The sequence below is a fragment of the Metopolophium dirhodum genome, chromosome 4, assembly GCF_019925205.1.
Source record: "Metopolophium dirhodum isolate CAU chromosome 4, ASM1992520v1, whole genome shotgun sequence".
In the NCBI taxonomy this organism is placed as follows: domain Eukaryota; kingdom Metazoa; phylum Arthropoda; class Insecta; order Hemiptera; family Aphididae; genus Metopolophium; species Metopolophium dirhodum.
The window spans coordinates 25,294,816-25,301,000 of NC_083563.1; the positions used below are offsets into that span (position 1 = coordinate 25,294,816).

The 6,185-nt window shown below is 26.5% G+C and overlaps 1 non-coding gene across 1 annotated transcript; it reads right to left on the minus strand.

Annotated features, from left to right (window-relative positions):
* Positions 1-4,585: 4,585 nt before the first annotated feature.
* On the minus strand, positions 4,586-4,657 carry Trnam-cau (transfer RNA methionine (anticodon CAU)). Its single transcript has one exon. It is a non-coding gene; the product is annotated as a tRNA-Met (tRNA).
* Between the last annotated feature and the right edge of the window lie 1,528 nt (positions 4,658-6,185).

Below are 6,185 nucleotides of genomic sequence, written 5' to 3' on the forward strand. Positions count from 1 at the left end.
TAATTTGTATTTTGTTTTTCCGGGCGCTTTTGAAAACTATTGAAGATTTTAACCTCCCAAAAAAACCAACTAGATTCACCCCTTCCCATCCAACAAGATACTGAAGTTGAAAATCGAAGCAATATTTTGACTACTATAATCGTGTATACAGACACAAAACAAAAAAAAAATAAATAAAAAAACACATTGTAAAATTTTAAATTAATATATTCATTGCTCCGCTCAGAATCTAAAATAAAATAGGGAACATATACCTAATTGTTGAGCTTTTCGGCAATCGGCATGTAGATTGGTATAAATGAAAAAAACACCCTTTGGTTTGCAAGCTGTCACCACGAGTGATTTGTTGCACTCGATCATCGATTTCGAATTCCATCATTATACATATTTTTGGTTTAGGATATATCAAGAAACTTGAATGCATTTAATGATAACTTATTGTAAAATAAGTTGTACATAGGCGCCCGTAGAAATTAAAGGGGAGGGGGAAATGTTAGGATTTGAAGAGAAATATTATAATTATTTTACTATATGTCTATATTAAAACAACCTTTTTTATTATATGAGTGTACATTTTATTAAGTTACAACTCATACAAGTATATAGGTACCTACATAATATAGGTAATGTTACCTTCATTGATTCTCAAAAACAAATCTAAAACATCTATATATATTATAGTTATTTTATATTTTTACAAGATTGGATATTCACTCGATTTCTCATGTAGCGATTTTGTTTTTTTATTGTAATTCAAAAACGAATAACTGTAAACACATGACAATTTTACTGAATGTTTATATTTTCATATTCTATACACCATAACATTTTGACTCTTTTTGAGCTGTTTACGGATATTATCAGTTTTTTTCTATAATCACTCAGCTTAAAAATGTATAATCATAGGTTCGTGTTAAGTTATTCTATTATTAGTCTTAATGTATAAAGTTTAATTGTATACATACACAATCATGTTTTTGAAATTAGCGTTTAAAGTTTAATTTTGACAAAAATTCATAAAAGCCACAAATATTTCAAATTATTTTGTAGTTAGAAATTTATAAGATGCTCATTTCTTCAACTAAGTATGTAAAACATATTCTCTTAAGTAGGTAGTTAATATTTTGCCTTACCAAAAACTTTAAAAAATATATTAACACATTATTCGTGGGGACTTATAAAATTAAAAATGTTACTACCTATATTATGCAATGATATTTTAAAATATTTACATTAATTTGAAATTTTAAGCTTTTACGTTTTTGTACCATGAACCTTTTCACACTGTTCTACACACAGGCGCAAAAAGTCCTAAGCCCTCCCCCCCCAAAAAAAAAAAACTAATGATCTTACTACTATAAGTTAAAAGCATCATAATAAAAAAAGGTGGGCAAGTGGATGTCGCTCTGCTGTACTGTAGGTTACAAGTGGGTCACTGTATAATGGATGGTATTAAATTTGAATTCAATGATATATCATTGTATAAGAAAAACGATTCTGAGTGGAGACGATATGTCAGTCTAGGTATAAGACATATTATACACTTATCTATAGTATTAAAAAAAAAATTGACCTATAATAAATTCCAAATTAATCATATCACAATATCCATTAGGTACATATAACGCGTTATACATCAACAACAAACCGTGATACTATCATCATAATATATCGATGAAAATATTACAAATTAGAAGTTTCAAGTGCCCACGAATAATATTATACAATCACAACAAAATAACTAAAATAGTTATTCTAGGTTTTTATGTAATTTCGTCCAAATTTGAACTTAAAATGACTATACAAATAAACTGTGCTTGTGTATTTTTTAGATTTTTTGGTAACCGAATTATCTATTTACATGGAATCTTGTTTTAAATTTTCAATCCTTAGCTATAAAAACTGAACATTTTATAATTTATTAATTACAATGGTTGATAATTTTCGAGATTTTGATAAATTCTGTCCAAATTTGATCTTTAAATGCTTATAAAAAAAAACTGTGCCTATGTATTTTCAATATTTTTCAACTGCTATTGTTAAAATATATCAGGAGTCTTGTATTAAATTTTTACACTTTTTGGCCCAACAGATAAAACTTTATTGATATTTATAGAAAAAAAAACTAAAAAAATTGAAAACTGAAAATGCCCGTAAACAGCTCAAAAAGTGTCAAAATATTTTCAAAATTGTATGGTGTATAGGAAATGCTAATATAAACATTCAGTGAAATTTTCATGTATCTACAGTTATTCGTTTTTGAATTACAAGAAAATAAGGAAATCGGTACATGAGAAATCGAGTGAATATCTAATGTTGTAAAAATATGAATTTAAAACGCTCATAAAAATTTAATTTGACTTTCTTGTAGAAATTTTTTTTTTGATAAAGTTAGACAAACTTATGAGGAATCTTGTATTAGATTTTAAAATCTTAGATTTAAAAAGAAAATTTTTTATGAATTTCTAACTCAAAATAATTTGCAAATTTTCGTGATTTTTCCGTATTTTTTCAAGATTTGAACTTTAAACGTGTATATTTTAATTTTTTTCATCTGCCTTTGAAACAATAACCTAGGAGCCTTCTATTAAATTTTCAAGCTTTTTTACCCAACAAATAAAATTTTATTGATATTTATAGAAAAAAAATTTAAAAAAACTGAAAACTGACAATGTCCGTAAACAGTTCAAAAAAAGTCAAATTATTTTCAAAATTGTATTGTGTATAGAAAATGCAAATATAAACAACCAGTGAAAATTTCATGCATCTACGGTCATTTGTTTTAGAGTTACACCAATAACCAAAATCGATTTTGTTAAAAATCGATTTTGCGTAAAAATTCCCGTTTTTCCTTAATTTTTCTTTTGTTTTTCACATCGCTTTTGAAAACTACTGGGAAATTAAAATTTTGACCTCCCCAATGCACCAACGATATTCACTTTCCCATCGAACAAGATACTGAAGTCGAAAATTGAAGCATTATTTCGACTACTTATCGTGTACACAGACACAAAAATAAAAAAATAAAAAAAAAATAAAAAAAAAAACACACATCATTGTAAAATCAATACATTCATCGTTTCACTCAGAATCTAAAAACACACATCATTGTAAAATCAGAATCTAAAATTTGACAAAATACGGAAAAATCACGAAAATTAGCAAATTATTATGAGTTGAGAATTCATGGAAATTTAGACATAATTTTTTTTTATAAGCATTTAAAGTTCAAATTTTGAAAACATTTATCAAATTTATAATTATTTATTAATTATTTTGTAGTTAAAAATGTATAAAATGTTTAACTTTTATGGCTAAGGATTGAAAATTTAAAACAAGGCTCTACGTATAAATAGGTTATAATTAAATTACTTTATTCACAATATCATCAAATATACTATATACTTGGTAATATCATAGGCTCATAAATTTGTCTACCTTTATCAAAAAAAAAAGGTGGGTAAGTGGATCTCGCTATGCTGTACAGTAGGTTACAAGTGGGTCACTGTAATGGATGGTGTTAAATTTGAATTCAATGATATAATATATCATTGTATCATTTACGTATTTTTTCAATATTTTAACTTTAAAAGCTTAAAAAAACTGACTGGATTTTTCATATTTTTTATCTGTCTTTGAAACAATATATTGGGAGATTATTGAGCAATTTATAGACATTTGTAATTTTGAAATTTTTTAGTTCTATAAATATCAATAAAAATGTTTCACTATGTCAAACTGCGATTTTGCTATTTTATTGTAATTCAAAAACGAATAACTGCAATAGTCTGTAAACACATGAACATTTTACTGAATGTTTATATTATTATGTTCTATACGCGATACAATTTTGAAAATATTTTGACTCTTTTTGAGTTGTTTACGGACATTGTCATTTTTAAATTTTTTTAGTTTTTTTTCTATAATTGTCAATAAAATTGTATTTGTTGGGTAAAAATGCACGAAAACTTAATACAAGGCTCCTGATATATTGTTACAATAGCAGTTTAAAAATATTAAAAATACATAGGCACAATATTATAAGCATTAATTAAACTTCGAATTTTGACAACATTTATCAAATTTTAAATTTTATAATTATTTTGTAGTCAACAATTTATGAAATGTTCAACATTTATAGCTAAAGATTGAAAATTTAAAACAAGGTCCACCTTCCACATAATAGGTTATAATATATAAATTACTTTATTCACAATAATATCATCAAAATTTATACTTAGTAATATCATACACTGACTGACCGTCTTTTCTCTCAGAATCATTCTTCGTGTACAATGATATTTTTAGTTATATTATATTTTAAGTTACAAGCACGAATTAAGATATATATAAATAATTAACTAATTAATTCGTGGTTACAAGACAAACTATATTATAATATATTATATATTAGTATGTCAGTAACATAATTCATTAATAATTTATTTAATAAGGTTATTTATAATATATTGTGTATAATATTATATTTACAATATATAAGATGATATTAATTCAGCTAAATAAATAATTGTGTACCTGGTTAAAATGAAAATCTTTTGATATAAGTGAATAGCAAAAATGTATTTAGCAGAGCGTGGTTTCGATCCACGGACCTCTGGGTTATGGGCCCAGCACGCTTCCACTGCGCCACTCTGCTAGTTGAAGAAGGGGTAATAAATAATGATATTTAAGCCCATGTACCATTATCATGATTCAGTTTATCAATTTAATATTTATCATAATAGTTTAGACTTACTTAATACTGAACATCACTTTTGTAATTTTGGCATAATTCTAGTTTAGCTACCTATCGATTTTCAAATTTTTTTTTCCCCCAAATTGTGTGTTTTAGGGTGCTTTATAAGAATGTAAAAAAAAAAAGCCCGGACAAATTTAGTTTTGAAGTTATTGATCGGAAACTTTAAAAACTTCATTTTTTCGTTACGCCCATTTTCTTAAAAAAAAATACTTAGAATTGAATATTTTTAAATTTTTTTTTTCAAAGTGTGTGGTTCTTAACGCTTAATAGATTGGTAAAATCAAAATTTACCTAACATACTTACTTTTGATGTTTTGCACGTAAACATTGAAAAATACCATTTTCAAAATTAATAATAAATCCTTTCTAAAATTACCTGAAAATCAGTTTTTTTAATATTTTTTTTTTTTTAATATATAGGTACAGTTTTAGATGGAAAAGTTTTTAGTGAAATCAGAATTGTGCTATCTGGCTTAGTTTTAGAGTTATTAAATTTCAATTTGCGGAGCGGAGCGTAGCGACGAATGCCGCTATATGCGTATTATAGGCATATATAGGATCACTTCTAAGGCCTTCAAAAATTAAAGTAAACGCGCCTTCGGATGAACGAGAACTAACTAAAGGATAAACCCATATTTTCCTGTTGATTTTTTTCTTCTTTTTTATCAATAAACAGTAACCCAAAAACAAAATAATGTTTTCGTCTGCCATGGTTGACATGTCAGCACATACTGAAGAATTTTTGTTCATGTCGCCAAGTTGAGAAATATTGTGCGGTAAAATGACGGTCGTGTGTTGTTCAATATTTTTACTGCACGTATTATTTTTGTTTATGCCGTAAAATGTCGCGTGGTAAAATAACGCCCGTGTGTTGCCTAGCTGAAATTTTTTACGGTTATACCTGACATTCTGTTGAAGGTTTTAGAACCACTTTTGTTAATAAAAAATAAGTATAAAGTTCTTGAAAAAATAAAAAATAAAGCTAATCTAATCCTTATATATATAAAAGAACAGGCATTTTTTATGTTCCAATTTTGTGACTACACTATACTTTTCCAATTTTTTTTCAAAGAGTTGTTCTAAATACCTTCCTGAGTGTCACCACGTCGCCCGATTTTTAATTTTTTTTGTTTGAGGGGAGGGAGTAGGGAATCTAGATATTATATACATAAAATCCAAATATCACTGACTCACTGTCCACTGATCGCTGTATCTCAAAAACTATACAACGTTGAACGTACGAACTTGAAGTTTGGAATAGTGGTTCTTCTAATACTTTCATCGTGCAATAAGAAAGGATTTGCCAAAATTCAAATTTAAATTAGGTGCTCAAACAGGGACATTGAAGTTCATATGGGAAATTTAATTTTTATTTATTAATAGTTCCCATTGGTTACAGTCAACAGTAGAAATTTGTGTTTATTTA